Genomic DNA, 16,709 nt, shown 5'->3' with positions numbered 1-16,709 from the left:
ATCACATTTTGACAGTCCAGAAACTGAACCACAGCCTTCTGGGTTAGGGTTGATGTCCAAGACAGTGATAACTTCCTAGTAATATCACGGGTGTCATGAATTCCTTGCGGTGCAGGATGAATCTGGAAGCTTTGGATAATTAACACATAAGGAAGTTACTGAGTGATGACATTATCAATATGTAGAAACTGACAGTGACAATAACAGCCTACAATTGGATAGAGGCTGTACCTTATACTTCTTAATACCTGTTATATTAATACTTAGCTTAGTACTAAACAGAAGTAAAATTTCAATAAATATTTGCATATTAAAACATCTTTTAAAATAAATATTAGCTCACTTCATTTCATAGAAGCTTTCTGGGAAAGATTGGGTGGGTGTCATGCCAGTTTTGTTGTGAAACAGATAAAGACCAATAAAACAATGAGGAATTGTGGAGTCAGGTGATTTGGGTTCTTAGCTTGGTTCTGCTCTTACTAGCTGTGGGATGCTGCAAAGATTATCTAAACTCTGTGAGCCTCAGTTTTCTTAACAGAGGAGTAGGGGTAGTAACAAAAAACAAAGAGTTATTGTAAGGAATAAATGAACTTACGTATGCTGTGCATCTAGGCCAATGTTATTGATCCACGTCCTGCACTTATTGAGAGACAGAAATGAGATGAGAGCTCAGGGCTCCTGACTTTGGGTCATACGCTCCTTGCAGTCAGTCAGACTTAAGACAGCCATTTACCAGTCATTGTATCGTGAGTCATGTCCAAAGTACCTGACCAAAGGGTTTGGATATTTTATTATTACTTTGCTTTATGATAGCTTAAAAAGTCATGATCATAAAACAATTAGTGATTCTGCTGATCTGGAAATAATGTCACTTGAATTGAGATGGATTTTCCTTTTAATTTTTTTCTTGCAGGATGAGTGTGGTCAGCTGTTTTCTGAGATGACATTTCTTAGATACCACTTCAACCCAATATTCTATATCCCTCCTGTGACCAGAAATGCCCAGTAGCTGCTTAACTTTAATTCTGACATATTATCAAAGCCTTACAATGGAAACCAGCTGGGGCAGAATCTCTGGCACAAGAGATCATTAAGCAAACCTAGAAGCTAGGTTCCAGGATAGATGCCATGTGGGAGCCACTGTGAACCATTGACTGGGTTAGGTCATTTCTGTGTTAGGTCACATGCAGGTAAGAATGAAGAGATCATTTTTTTCTAGTTGTGGTTATTCAAGGTCACCTCCATTCATGAATTTAAATGAAAACATGAATTGCGGCAGTTACAATAAACTGCCTGGACTTTTGTTCTTTTGATGCTTAGATTGGTTTCTCTATTCTGGATTGAAGTCTCATGCTTTTGCTGCTAATTTATGAAAACAGCATGGCATAAAGGATAAAGCATAAGTTGATGATTACCTACACCTCCTCTGTCTTTTTTCTCCACTGTATACTGGGGAGAATAAGAATACAGAGGTTGAGAAGATAAATTTGTATTGATGTGTATGAAATGCTTTAAAAATTTAGAGTGACAACAAATGCTGGTGTGTAAAATGAATTTCATTACTAGCAGAAAGGGGAGGAACACACTGATGGCTTGGTTGATGGGCCCTGTGCCTGGATCTCAGTGTCAACTACCCACAGCATGAGCTTCACACCCATATCATACCCCCAGCTTTCCATATTGCTCAGCACTACATTAGAAAGTAGGGCTTCCCTGTGGCTTGGGGAGTAAAGAATTCACCTGCAATGTGGGAGACCTGGGTTCAATTCCTGGGTTAGGAAAATCCCCTGGAGGAGGGGATGGCAACCCACTCCAGTATTCTTACCTGGACAGAGGAGGTAAGCTGGAAAGCTACAGTCCATAGGGTCACAAAGAGTTGGACATGACTGAGTGTCTAAGAAGAGCACATTAGAAAGTAAGCTCCATGAGAGCAGGCATTTATGTATGATTGATTCAAAGAGGTTTCCAAAATGCCTATGATAGTATCAGGCAGACAACCAGTGCAATTGTTTGTTAGAAGACTGACTGATGTAAAGCAGGCAGGCATAGATATCTGCTTTTGCTCACCTTTCAGCTAAGTGTGTGTGTGTGGAACTGGGGAAAGCTTGGTAGTAAGTATTGCATATGTGTTGTCGTTTAATCGCTAACTTGTGTCTGACTCTTTTGTGACCCCGTGGACTGTATGCTCCTCTGTCCCTGAGGTTTCTCTGGCAAAAATACTGGAATGGGTTGCCATTTCCTTCTCCAGGGGAACTTCCTGACTGAGGAATTGAACCCATATCTTTTGTGTCTCCTACATTGCAGGCAGATTCTTTACCACTGAGCCATCAGAGATGCCCCTATTTTATATATATATATTATATAAATATTATATACCATATATATTATATTAAATGCATATAAATATATATATATAATATATAAAATATGTAATATATATAATGTATATTCCACTTCATCTTCAATAGTAAACATTAATCTCCTAATTCTCAGTTTGGGGTCAAATGGTATCTACTTAAGGATACATTTCCTCCTGACATTCCAACTCAAGTCACAATTCAAATCCCACTGGTTCTGATTGCTTTTGGATCAATCTGTTAGTGCCCTCAGCTTAATGAAACCTCATCAAGCCCTGAGGGTCTTACAGAGAAACAGCATCATGCAAACACAAAAGAGGAAGCCAGTGCATTCAAGAATTCACTAATGAGATTCAACAGGGACTGTTAACAATAAAATCAGTCTTTAAATAATAGTTTCTTACATCAGAGCTAAATTCATAAGTACTTCAGCAGATGCTGGAGTCTGGCTGAAACATTGTGTCCAATTCTTATTGAGTCTTGGAAAGATGTTAGCTGGATTTACTAGCAAGCAGGGCAGGCCAAACAGGATCCAGGAGCTTGGTCATCAATGCTGTTTACTGATCTGTTATTTAAGGAATTTTAATGAAAATAAAGTCACATGAAGTGAACTGCTTCTAATCTGATTTCACTGCATCAAGCTAACCCTGCTCTAATAAACTAAAGCCCAGGGAATCTAACGAAAAGTAAATAGGTGGTGACTGGAGACTGTGGGGAATTGCAGTCTGCAGGTCTGTGTCAGCTGCTAATTGTACTAAAGCCCTCAGTTTTTATAGCTGCAACACTCAGCACATCTGTCCCCCAGAGAAAAAACAAGTCAGTTGGAGTTTTTTCCCCTTAAATCAGGAAGTAGATCTCAGTACTGCACTTGTCATCAAAAGGGATGCATATCCATCTAATCTCTTAGAATCATCTACTTCTTTGGGTTATGGAACCCTACATTTTGTATAAATAAATTCAGGGTGATTTTAGCATGCATGACTTGGAATCCTAAAATCACAGACTGTGCCAGTGTGACTTTCTCAGCTTTCTGAACCTCTTGGCGAGGAAGAGAGCTCTGTCATCTGCTAGTGCTATTAATTTTTTCTCTGTTTAATATTTTATCAAAGTAGCATGGGCATAGGATAAAAGTTTAAGTAGATTAGAGGGACTTAAAATAAAAGATAGCAGTCCCTCACCCATCCTTCCCCACCCTTTGGCCCATGTCTCACAGAAAGCACCTTGTTTTGCTCTTTACAGTTCTTCTAGTCTTTTACTCCCATTGGATGATTGCAATGCTTTTCCTTGGTTAGTCACATTAACATTACCTGTTAATTCCCTGCAGAGAATTGGAGTTTAGTTAATTTAAACTACTTTCTTCCAATATTTGTGACTTGTGATTAGCTTATCCTATGTTACTATTGCACCATTATATTATACACCCACATCTGTGTTTCTTTCCATATCAAATGTACTCAGTATTCCTTGCCTTCCTGCTCTGTTGGATTGAAATATTAGCGCCCTGCCCCAGTTGCATTCCTCGGTCCTCATGGCCAGCTCATGTCTCTAGTTAGTTCCACCTGAACTTTAAGAGTGTGAAGGTTGATCCTATTACAATCTGTCTTGTAAACATGTTTCAGTTTTATACAGTTTCCTGAGTGCAAACTCTAAAAATTGGATTCCAAGAGGCCCACATTACATCACTATTATTAAATGTGTTACCTATACAGATGAGTAGCATGCTGGGATTAGAGATATTAATAGAGGTCAGTGTCTCACAATTTCTTTTCATACTAACATATCAAAGGGGTCTTCAGAACCCAAAGCTACAGACAGGTTCTTTCCTAAACAATTCCTTTTCATCTGATTATCAAAGTCATGCTCATTTAGACAAAAATGTGAAAAATAAAAATGTAAAGAAAAATTAAAAAAATTCCATTCCATCAGTTCAGTTCAGTTCAGTCACTCAGTCGTGTCTGACTCTTTGTGACCCCATGAATCGCAGCATGCCAGGCCTCCCTGTCCATCACCAACTTCTGGAGTTTACTCAAACTCATGTCCATCAAGTCAGTGATGCCATCCTGCCATCTCATCCTCTGTCGTCCCCTTCTCCTCCTGACCCCAATCCCTCCCAGCATCAGGGTCTTTTCCAATGTGTCAACTCTTTGCATGAGGTGGCCAAAATATTGGAGTTTCAGCTTCAGCATCAGTCGTTCCAGTGAACACCCAGGACTGATCTCCTTTAGGATGGACTGGTTGGTTCTCCTTGCAGTCCAAGGGACTCTCAAGAGTCTTCTCCAACACCACAGTTCAAAAGCATCAATTGTTCGGTACTCAGCTTTCTTTATAGTCCAACTCTCACATCCATACATGAAAAACCATAGCCTTGACCAGACGGACCTTTGTTGGCAAAGTAATGTCTCTGCTTTTTAATATGCTATCTAGGTTGGTCATCACTTTCCTTCCAAGGAGTAAGTGTCTTTTAATTTCATGGCTGCAATCACCATCTGCAGTGATTTTGGAGCCCCGCAAAATAAAGTCTGACACTGTTTCCACTGTTTCCCCATCTATTTCCCATGAAGTGATGGGACCAGATGCCATGATCTTAGTTTTCTGAATAAAGGTATATAGGAATCTTAACATGGGCTATTAATTTTTTTTCTCCACTGAAACGTCAGATGGATGAATCACACTGGTCAATTCAATCTAGCTTCAGAACTCAGCAAGGAAGTGGGGTCCTTGGGGTGCTCTCTGGGGCGTTTTCTTTGTTGTTATAAGTGTACCTTACAGAGGCTACTTTCCCAAAGTCTACAACTGCCACTTTGTCCAATTCTGTATGCTATTGGAAAGATAAAAAGTGTTTGACTAAGTCCCTAAACACTGTTGTTCATATCAACATTTCCTGTGTTGTCATCAAATTTCTTCCCCTTTCTTGCTGTCTTAGAAAATGAGTGCTCATCTTTCACTGTGCCAGGCATTCCCAAAGGCATTCTGCTAACTCGTTATATTTGAGGAGTGAGAAGGTGACGTGTTAGGTCATTCACCGGAAGGATCAGGTATAAGCGGGCCACTCAGGAGCAGCCTCCTTGAGGAGCCCTCACTGCCCTGTGAAGCTGGTGCTCCACCTGCTCCTTCTTTGAAGGAGTCTGCTTCCTGACCGCCCGTCCCTGTGCCGCCTCATCCGTTTGCTTTCTGTGGTCTCCCCAACAGATCTCTCGAAACAGGTTCTTGCGACCCAGGGATGACAGCCCTATCTGTCTCTGGTCCCCGCTCACTGCTCGGCAGCTTCTTCCTCATCTTCCTTCCCTTTGTTTCTGGTGCTTCGCTCTTGGTGATAGCTCAGGCTGCTAGCCCACAACACCACACACCAGGCTACTGAAACAACCGAGGTTCATTTCTCGTGGTTTCAGACTGGCAAGCCCACGGTGAAGGTGCCGGCAGTCAGTGTCCTGGTTTGTAGACGGCTGCGTTCTTGCCATGTCTTCTGGAGCTGGCAAGCAAGGTCACCTCTCACTATACCACACTATGAAATACCGCTCCTGACAACTCCACCCTCATGACCTGATTATCCCCCAAAGCAGTGCCCCCCATCCCGCCTCCAAGAGCCGTCACACTGGGCTTAGGGCTCGGGGAGCACGCTCAGTTCACACACCCCCTCAGTGGCCTCATCCTCTTCTGCTCCTTCTAGATTGCTCCATGGCTCCCTCCCTCTGCCCTCTTCCCACAGCAGCTGACACAATTTTTCTATAAAATGCCCATTTGCTCTACGTGCTTCTCTGTTTTGCTTCCTTTCAGTGATTACATGGTTCAAACTTAAGCTCTACACAACTGACCCCAAATCTGTGAATTAGCTCTAATCATTGTCAATATTTGCAGCTGTTTCTGAACATCCACATTTGGATGTGTTTTGACTCCTGAGGACACAATGACCCAAACTGAACTCATCCTTTTCCCTCCTCCTTCTGCAGTGATTCTGGACTTCTGATGATCTGGTTCAAAACTCAGTAATCATCATTTACACCTTCCCTTGTTCCCTATTTATCAGTGAATTTTTCAGTACTATTCTTTCTGGCGCATAATGTTTGATGTTCTTTCTCCTCTTCTCTCTGCCAACTGCTGCTTTGCTTTCTTAGTTCTGATTCTAGGAAAAATTCTAGGATAAAGGGTACAGTGCCATGTATGCAGTCTTGAGAGAAACACACATCATTATGCTGTGATGTACTGAGCTTTCTCATCTTAATCATTTCATTAACCACATACATGCTCTTTCACTGAGCTCTTTGGAAGCATAGGTCTACATCTTTCCTTAGTCAGACATATGTATTTCCTTTATAATCTGCTTAATAAAACCAAACTCCTAGATCAGTGTTTATCCCAGGTGGCACTAGTGGTAAAGAATCTACCTGCCACTGCATGAGATGCAAGAGACAAGGATTCAGTCCCTGGGTCTGCAAGATTTCCTGGAGAAGGAAATGGCAACCTACTCCAGTATTCTTGCCTGGAAAATTCCATGGGCAGAGGAACCTGGCAGTCTCCTCCAGGGCCACAAAAAGTTGGATATGAGTGAGCATACACATACACATGTACAACAGAAATAATTTTTCAGTAGTTTATCTAGCTTTTCCCTCCAAACTCCTCAGCTGGAATGGAAGGTGCTGGAATGGGGACTTAGCTGCCTGTGCTCTTCTGTATTTCCCACCTTGAGTAGAGAGCCTGACACATAGTGTGTGTAATATTTTCAGTTCGTTTCAGTTGTGTTCAACTCTTTGCGACCCCCAGGACTGCAGCATGACAGGCTTCCCTGTCCATCACAACTCCCAGAGATTGCTCTAATTCACGTCCTTCCAGTTGATGATGCCTCCAACAATCATCCTCTGTCGCCCTTTTCTCCTCCTGATTTTGATTTTCCCCAATATCAGAGTCTTTTCCAATGAATCAGTTCTTCGCATCAGGTGGCCAAAGCATTGGAGCTTCAGCATCGGTCCTTCCACAGAATATTGAGGACTTCTTTCCTTTAGGATTAACTGCTTTAATCTTTTGCAGTTCAAAGAACTCTTAAGAGTCTTCTCCAACACCACAGTTCAAAAGCATCAGTTCTTCAGTGCTCAGCTTTCTTTATGGTCCAATTCTCACATCCATGCATGGCTACTGGAAAAACCATGACTTCGACTAGATGGACCTTTGTCAGCAAAGCAATGCCTCTGCTTTTTAATATACTGTCTAGGTTGGTCATAGTTTTTTTTTTTTTTCCTCAAGGAGCACATATCTTTTAATTTCATGGCTGCAGTCACCATCTACAGTGATTTTGGGGCCGAAGAAAATGAAGTCTGTCACTGATTCCATTCTTTCCCCATCTATTTGGCATGAAGAGATGGGCCTAGATGCCGTGATCTTTGTTTTTTGAATGTTCAATTTTAATCCAGCTTTTTAACTCTCCTCATTCACCTTCATCATCAGGTGCTTTAGCTCCTCTTCACTTTCTGCTGTAAGGGTGGTATCATCTGCATATCTGAGGTTGTTGATGTTTATCCCAGCAATCTTGATTCCAGCTTGTGCTTCATCCAGCCCAGCATTTTGTGTGATGCACTCCGTAAGTTAAATAAGCAGGGTGACAATATACAGCCTTGATGTGCTCCTTTCCCAATTTAGAACAAGTGCTCTCTTCCATGTCTGGTTCTAACTGTTGTTTCTTGACCTGCAAACAGATTTCTCAGGAGGCAGGTAAGATGGTCTGGTATTCTAATCTCTTTAAAAATTTTCCACAGGTTTTTTTTTTTTTTTTTTTTTTTTGTGATTCACAAAGTCAAAGGTTTTGGCATAGTCAATAAAGCATAAGTATATGTTTTTTTGGAACTCTCCTGCCTTTTCTATGATTCAATGGATGCTGGCAATTTGATCTCTTGTTCCTCTAACTTTTCTAAATCCAGCTTGAATATCTGGAACTTCTCAGTCCATGTAACCTTGCTTGAGAATTTTGAGCATTACTTTGCTAGAGTGTGAGATGAGTGCAATGGTGTGGTAATTTGAACATTCTTTTCCATTGCCTTTCTTTAGGATTGGAAAGAAAACTGATCTTTTCCAGTCCTCTGGCCACTGCTGAGTTTTGCAAATTTGCTGGTATATTGAGTGCAGCACTTTCATAGCACCATCTTTTAGGACATGAAACTTAAAATAGCTCAACTGGAATTCCATCACCTCCACTAGTTTTGTTCAGAGTGGTGCTTCCTAAGTCCCACTTGACTTTGCGCTCCAGTATGTCTGGCTCTAAGTGAGGGATCATACCACTGTTGTTATCCAGGCCATTAAGATCCTTTTTGTATAGTTCTTCTGAGTATTCTTGCCACCTTTTCTTAATATCTTCTGCTACTGTTTAGGTCCATACTGTTTCTGTCCTTTATTGTACCCATCTTTGCATGAAATATTCCCTTGGTGTCTCTAATTTTCTTGAAGATATCTTTAGTCTTCCCCATTCTATTGTTTGCCTCTATTTCTTTGCATTGATCACTGAGGAAGGCTTTCTTATCTCTCCTTGCTATTTTTTGGAACTCTGCATTCAGATGGGTATATCTTTCCTTTTCTACTTTGCCTTTAGCTTCTCTTTTTTTCTCAGCTATTTGTAAGGGCTCCTCAGACAAGCATTTTGCCTTTTTGCATTTCTTTTTCTTGGGGATGGTCTTGATCACTGCCACCTGTGCAATGTCATGAACCTCCAGCCCTAGTTATTCAGGCACTATGTCTATCAGATCTAATCCCTTGAATCTATTTGTTACTTCCATTGTGTAATTGTGAGGGATTTAAGTCATACCTGAATGGTCTAGTGGTTTTCCCTATTTCTAACAATCTAGGAGAAAGTTCTGGAGAGTTCTGACAACACGTAGTCCACTGGAGAAGGGAATGGCAAGCCACTTCAGTATTCTTGATTTGAGAACCCACGAACAGAATGAAAAGGCAAAAAGACATGACACTGAAAGATGAACTCCCCAGGTCAATAGGTTCCCAAAATGCTACTAGAGAAGAGTGGAGAAATAACTCCAGAAAGAATGAAGGGATGGAGCCAAAGTGAAAACAATGCTCAGGTATGGATGTGACTGGTGATGGAAGTAAAGTCCGATGCTGTAAAGAAAAATACTCCATAGGGACCTGGAATGTTAGGTCCATGAATCAAGGTGAATTGGAAGTGGTCAAACAGGAGATGATGAATGAATACTGACATTTTAGGAATCAGTGAACTAAAACAGACTGGAATGGGTGAACTTAATTTAGGTGATCGTTAAATCTATATCTTTGGGCAAAAATCCCTTAGAAAAAATGGAGTAGGCCTCATAGTCAACAAGAGTCTGAAATGCAGTACTTGGGTGCAATCTCAAAGATGACAGGATGATCTCTGTTCATTTCCAAGGCAAAACATTCAATATCACAGTAATCCAAGTCTATGCTGCATCCACTAATGCCAAAGAAGCTGAACTTGAACAGGTCTATGATGACCTACAAGACCTTCTAGAACTACCACCAGAAATGATGTCCCTTTCATTGTAGGGGAGTGGAATGCAAAAGTAGGAAGTCAAGAAATACCTGGAGTAACAGGCAAGTTTGACCTTGGAGTACAAAATGAAGCAGGGCAAAGGCTAACTGAGTTCTGCCAAAAGAACACACTTGTTATAGCAAACACCCTCTTCCAACAACACAAGAGATAATTCTACACATGGACATCAGCAGATGGTCAATACTGAAGTACGACTGATTATATTCTTTGCAGACAAAGATGGAGACGCTCTATACAGTCAGCAAAAATAAAACCAGGAGCTGACTGTGGCTCAGATCTTGAATTCCTTATTACAAAATTATTACTATATAAGTGGAATTACATTTCTCACTACAAATAATGAGGTGGAAATCTCATTGACAAATCAATCACCTTTATTTAGATTTCTAAATCGTTTGTCTCAGAGCAAACCAATAAAATTAGTTAACTGAACTCTACTCTGAAGATAAGTCAAGTAGAAGACAAGCATGAGACTCCATTCAGCTGGCACATCACCCCCTCTGTGGGAGTTTATGTATTCAGAATTGCTTTCCTTTAGTGGCCATGATGTCCCAACTGCAATCTGGTCACAAGGCTGGGAATGGCATCATCCACTGTCTGTGAAATACTTTTAAAATAACTTGTCCTATCCTATGCTAAAACAGTCGTGTCATCCATGTACTAAGAAAAGCAGGCTCCTGTAAAGTTATCACTAAGTTCTAGATGGTACCAAATGTTGTGATTTTTAAAGATGACATTGGTCAACATCATCAACTGTTCAGGCAGACCCACTGCAAGTTATTTTCTTCAATATGTTTTCTAAAATAGCTTGTAATTGATAGAAATACTGAAATGTGATTTAATTCTCTTGGTTAAAAGTGGAAATGCAAGTGGTCTGTAAGTGACTGCAACATAAATTACTGACTTTGTTTCCCTTAATTTCTCTCTAGTGTGTCTGATATAATTTATTGGTTTAATTTATAACCTTTGTGAATTAACATATTGATTTCATCCAAATACCATAGCAGAATGTGTAGGTAGCTTCAGTAAGGAAAACAAGTAGCTTCAGTTAGGAAAAACCTAATGCCTAAGGCACACACATGAACCAAGGAGTCCTGTGTAGTATAAGCACATATTTTACAAAGACCCAGATAGTTCTGGCTCTTGTTTTATCAAAGGTCAGGAGCACAAAAGTGAACTAAATAACAGAAATTAAAAGACAAACATTGACACCAGAAGCTCACAAGAGTTAGCAAGAAACACTTCCTTAAAAGTCATTAAACAATTTTGAAAAGAAATTCAAGCTGTAGGGACTGAGTTCTGAGATCAGAACAATAAGCTCCGTGAATTGGAACAGAGGCTTTCTGAAAGAAATGTCTGCAGTTTTGAAGAATACTTTTCCTAGACAAGGTTCTTTGTGAGACTTTTTTTTTTTTAAACAAACATGCCTATTTTTGACTCAGTTCAGAAATGAAATATTTCAAAAGCCTTTTCATGCTCAACATGTCTAAAATTACTTCTTCAAAGTTACACTTTAAGGGGCCACAGAATAGTGAGATTAAGAGAAGAACCAAGCTTGTGAAATGTTCATCTGCATCATGAAGACACACACAAACCTCCTCCCTTCATTAATTTCTTTAGTGTTTTAGGTAAAACAAAAATGTACTGTTTGGAAAGCATGATAATATTATCAGGACTGGGTAAGTATTTCAAAACTTGCTTTAATTTTTTCTTGATTTAAAAGTTTTAAAGAAGAGTTTCTATGAGAAATATTTTTAATGAGCTTTGTTTTTGGAATAACATTACAGTTTTCCATAATTAATCATAGTGAATGTCAAAAATTATCTCCAAATAAAAATACTTTCTGGGGAAATGAAATCACAGTCAGTGTTAATTTACTTAGATAACCACCGATGAGCTTATCCACACATCCCAGTGAGACAATCATCCTAATTGTAGGTTTGGTTGGTTTGATTTTCATCACAGGCAAAAATGCCAAGTGAGGTAGCTTACACCAATGAGTCAAAATCAGAGAACATTTAGTCCCACTTGATTCTGCATGGACCTGTGAAGACATGTATTCGTATGTATATGTGAACCAGAATGTTATGTGAACTAAGTACTTTTTCCCCTTGGTAAGAATATAGACAAACAAATGATGTGATTTTGAATAATTGTTTCAAAGTTCAAATTTAATTAAAACTATGAATTAGACCAGAATGGTATTTTGCTTTGAAGAGCTAAAGTGTTTCAAGCTTGTACTGTTCCTATTTTGGAAGATGGGTGTTCCTACTAATTCTCAGGGGCCATTGTTCTTATTTCTTTGCAGTATTTTGTGTTTTGTCTGTGGATGGACAATATGTGCTGCTTTGCCGCCTAGTTCTCTTCCTTCATGAGTACCAACCCAGGCCAGCCAATCCAATCTACCTGGCCATAATAATACTTCAATGAGAATTTTTCCTAGCATATGATGAAACGTTGGAGGAAAGAGTATATCTTTATCCTGAACTACATGCTGTGAAGACCCTCCAGCTGGAATGCCAACAGTTTGTTTTCTAGCTTCCTGGTAAGAAGCAGCAGAATGAAACCAGAGAAAAAAACAGAGTAAAGATGGAAAGGGGTACAGAGACAGGACTCAGCCTTGCCTGGAAGCCTTGGACTTTCTAATAAGACACAAACAATGACTCCCTTTTTGTTGTAACCTAGTTTGTATTGGGTTTCTGTCCCTTGCAGCCCAAATAATCTAGTTAATCCAACAGATAAGCAATAGAAAAAGCTAGAAGGGAAATAATTTACATCAAATTCTAAGACAGTGCTTTTTGTGCTTATCCACAAATGGCAAAAATTGGCTTTCTATGTGTCCTTATGTATATACAGAGGGAAAAATAACAAATTTTCACTGTAATGTATCTCGAACTCAGAGACTGTTAGTATATTTTACAAAATGTGTTGGTAGATCACATGCTTTAGTCTGCTAATAAATTTATAACGGTGATGAAAGAGGTATAGTTATGGATCAAAGGCGTGATCACTTTAGTAAAAACTATATTGTTAATGACTCCTATTTTTGCTAATTTGGCTAAATTATTTAATGACAGTATCATCTGGCCACGTTGATGGGCAGTGGTAGGTAAAGATCAGAAGTTGAGGAAGATTAAGGGCAAAATATTCAGAGTAATTTATTTAACCCTAAACCATCCCCACCTCTTCACTACCTACACAAGATGCATGGAAATACACTTACTTACTGCACATTACAAATAATATAATTATTGGATTAAGTACAAGTTTATAGTCGATAAACCAAGAAAACTAAATTGTATGAATGTGTTTGGACACAACTGGACACCTGTTGTAAGAAATCCTCGGATCTCAGGCTGTGTCTCTGTACTAGACAGATTTGACTCTTCTAACTGAATTGAAGAATTCTAGCTCAATTCCATCAGGGTATTTGCCTGAACTAACCTTTTGAATGGAGAAATCAAGTGAGGTGAACCAGCTTGTACAAGTAAATACCACCTCAATACTCATAACACCATATCTGTTAGATCCTCCTTTAATGGCTTTGTAAGTGTTTGCAGCCGCTGTTCTTTAGGCTGAATCTGGGAACAGATTCTGAAGCTCTCTTTGGGTCTGTTGCTCTAACTGTTCAGTAACTCTTCTGTGTTCTCTTTATAATCCAAACTTTACCCATAAACAAATCCAAGGAATGTAGAATTTCACAGTTGGTAGGGACCATAAAACACCTACATCACCTACCAATGAATTGAAATCTCATGTTCAGAGCTCTGACGTGCCTGTCCAAGGACTCAAGTGGCAGAATCAGGCCTGGACACAGATCTTACTGGCCTTCCATTGGAAAGCCATTTTTCAAATACTCTGCAAACAGCCTGACATTTTTCATTGTATTGATTTGGTTTTATGTTTAATTTTATGTTTCATCATAGTATCATAAACGTCAATAGATTGTTATACTAATTAATTAAAAAAATTCATATTAAAAAAAATTCATATTATTGGAGAATAATGATTCTTTATTGAGTTTAATTTCCATTAAGTACTATAAAATATACTAACAATTTTAGATTCTTTAGTATGAAATCATACTAATCATTCTTCCTGGTGATCTCATTTAATTTTCATTAAGTTCCTTTCATCTAGAAGGTATTGTGCCAATTTTGTGTGTTTGCTTGTGTCTTTTTGAATTAACACAAGTAAGATAGTAGACATAGTAAAATATGTTAAATAGAATAAGGAATTTTGTGTAAAATCCTTAATATAGCCTAGTTTATGTGTCACTACTCTGTTTGGCTTCATGAAAGAGTTAGAAGAAAATCTTCTGTTTTCCATAATTAAATACTTTTGTAAATACTATAAAGCAAGAGACTTCAAAGCTTTCTGAATAAAAATGCTTATAATGTAATATCAAGTGTTAAAACTATGAAATAGAAGTTTATAGTTTAAAAAAATCTTTTTTTTAAAGATGATGATGATGGTACTGTGCAACATAATTTTTGAGGAAAATGTATTGAGTCTGACCAAAATATTAAAAAAAATAATGTATTTTAGCAGCTTAGAACTTGCTAATGGAACTAAATGTGTTTAAATATCAGTGCCCAAATTTTCTATATTGTTTGATCTTGGCAAAAATTTAACCTCTTTGTGTTTCAGGTTTCTCATCTAAAAAAGAGGTAATAAACAGCTCTTATCTCAAATAATTGTTGGGAAAATTAATCTAATGTATGAAAAGCACTAAAAATGCACAATAAATATTTGCTATTGTATGAAGAAAATTACTTGATATTGCTCTTTAAAATTGATAAATAAGTACAGCGAGCTTCATTTCGTTGTGTTTCTACTGATTTGTTTGAAAGAGAAGTGATGCTCTTTATAGAACAAATGATTTTTCTTGAAGAAAAAAGGACTGAGATTTATCAGGGCTGTGCATGCACTTGTGTGACGGGTCTGCAAATCCTGCCTTAATATTTTTTGAGATTTGCTCAATGTGATTCAAAGCTCTAATCTCTTGACGTTTTCTATTTTTGTAATCAACTCTTTCCTGGATACCAGCAAAGATGTTAAAAGGTAGTATGATAGTATGTGTGTGTGCAAGTGCTCAGTAGTGTCTGACTCTTTGCTACCCAATGGGCTGTGGCCTGCCAGGTTCTTCTGTCCACAGAATTTTCCATACAAGAATACTGGTTGCTAGTTCCTTCTCCAGGTGATCTTCCTAACCCAGGGACCAAACCTGATCTCTTGCATCTCCTTCATTGACGGGTGGCTTCTTTACTAGCTGAGCCACCAGGGAAGCCCCCAAAGTTGTAAAACATTCAGGAATATTGTTATAACAACATAATGAGCAATTAATCAGGAAAAAAAGGCCCTGACAGAAAGCACACTTTGAGTATATTTTTTATTAAGCTCTTCTGTTTTGTGGAATTGATTAAATGGTTATTTTCTATAGAATTACTGGAGAAAAACAGATATGTTTCAAAGTGAGGGTTGTGATATATGTTATTAGTTATTTAGGACAATATGGCAAGGTTTTCAGTAATGAGCCTTATATAGAAAGCTCATTCAAAAGTGCCTTCCTTGCTCACTTTGCATCCTTCTGTGGTTTCACCAAAATGGAGTATTAAATACTATACTAATGCCTCAGGCGTAAAAATGCTTTGAACTAAATGGTGCAAGAAATGCATTAGGCATTTGATTAAAACAACATTAAATACATATGCGCAACCCAAAGACTAAAATAAAATGCCAAAGGTCTTGCTTTTACATTGGTTCAGAGCTTCCAGGCTTTTCCTTTCATTATTAATCATACTTGGCTGCATCTGTTTGTGCTCTTTCATTTCCTTGTAGGAACTGTCATCATGTGAAGATGGATATGCCATTTTCCTCCCTCTTCTCCCAAAAGACAAATTCTCAGTCTCAATCACTTCCTTATAGCGTGTGCACATATCTTTGCCTTTTGTGCACTGGAGGAGAACATGCTTCTCCATTTCTTTGTCTCTCAGAAATGTGAGACAAGAGCCTTTTCTCTCTGTCTAACATTGTAAAGTTTCTCATTGCAATGTCAGCCACACTGACATCTGCCTCCAGGAGCAAGCTAGTGACACCACAGACAAAAAGCTCCCAATAAGATGCTGCACCCCTGCACACACACTCTCTCTCTTTCTGTTTCTCTCCTTCAAATTTCCACCTTCCTTCCCTTCTCTTTCCCCTCTCTCCATCTTGTCTCCTGAACCAAGTTTTCAATGAAGACCATTCTATTAACTTAGTTTCAATTCCTTCCCTTCTCTTTCCCCTCTTTCCACCTTGTCTCCTGAACCAAGTTTTCAATTAAGACCATTCTATTAACTTAGTTTCAAACAGTGACAAAATTGCACATTATTCAAGGGACCAGGGTTAAGCTCTTTGCTGCTTAAAGAGATCTTTCTGCATCTGTAGTAGTGTTCTGTAATTCCTGACATACATGCACAGCTATTTACACATTTTTCTCTTCTACTTTTTATGTTGTATCTATCATCCCTGTCCTTTTATTGGTACTTTATTTTCTAAATTATCCAAAGAGAAGAATATGGTGCCAACAACAATTTGAGATTTAAGAAAATACTAAATTGAAGTATTTTAAATTATACTCCTAGTGAAATTTCCATATGTATATGTATATAAACATACAAATCAACATGAAAAATTAAGGGCTCATCAATGATTCTTTTAAAACCACATAGAAGTAGATGCTGTTCTACTAGAAAAGAGAAGAAAATGTTGATTTGTATGTTGCCTTCAGTACACAATTTAAATTCCTTTGTGTGGCCCCTGGTTCCTCATTTACCTCCACCCTTATT

The sequence above is a fragment of the Odocoileus virginianus genome, chromosome 19 (assembly GCF_023699985.2).
Source record: "Odocoileus virginianus isolate 20LAN1187 ecotype Illinois chromosome 19, Ovbor_1.2, whole genome shotgun sequence".
NCBI classification, from domain to species: domain Eukaryota; kingdom Metazoa; phylum Chordata; class Mammalia; order Artiodactyla; family Cervidae; genus Odocoileus; species Odocoileus virginianus.
This window is presented reverse-complemented; position numbering follows the sequence as displayed.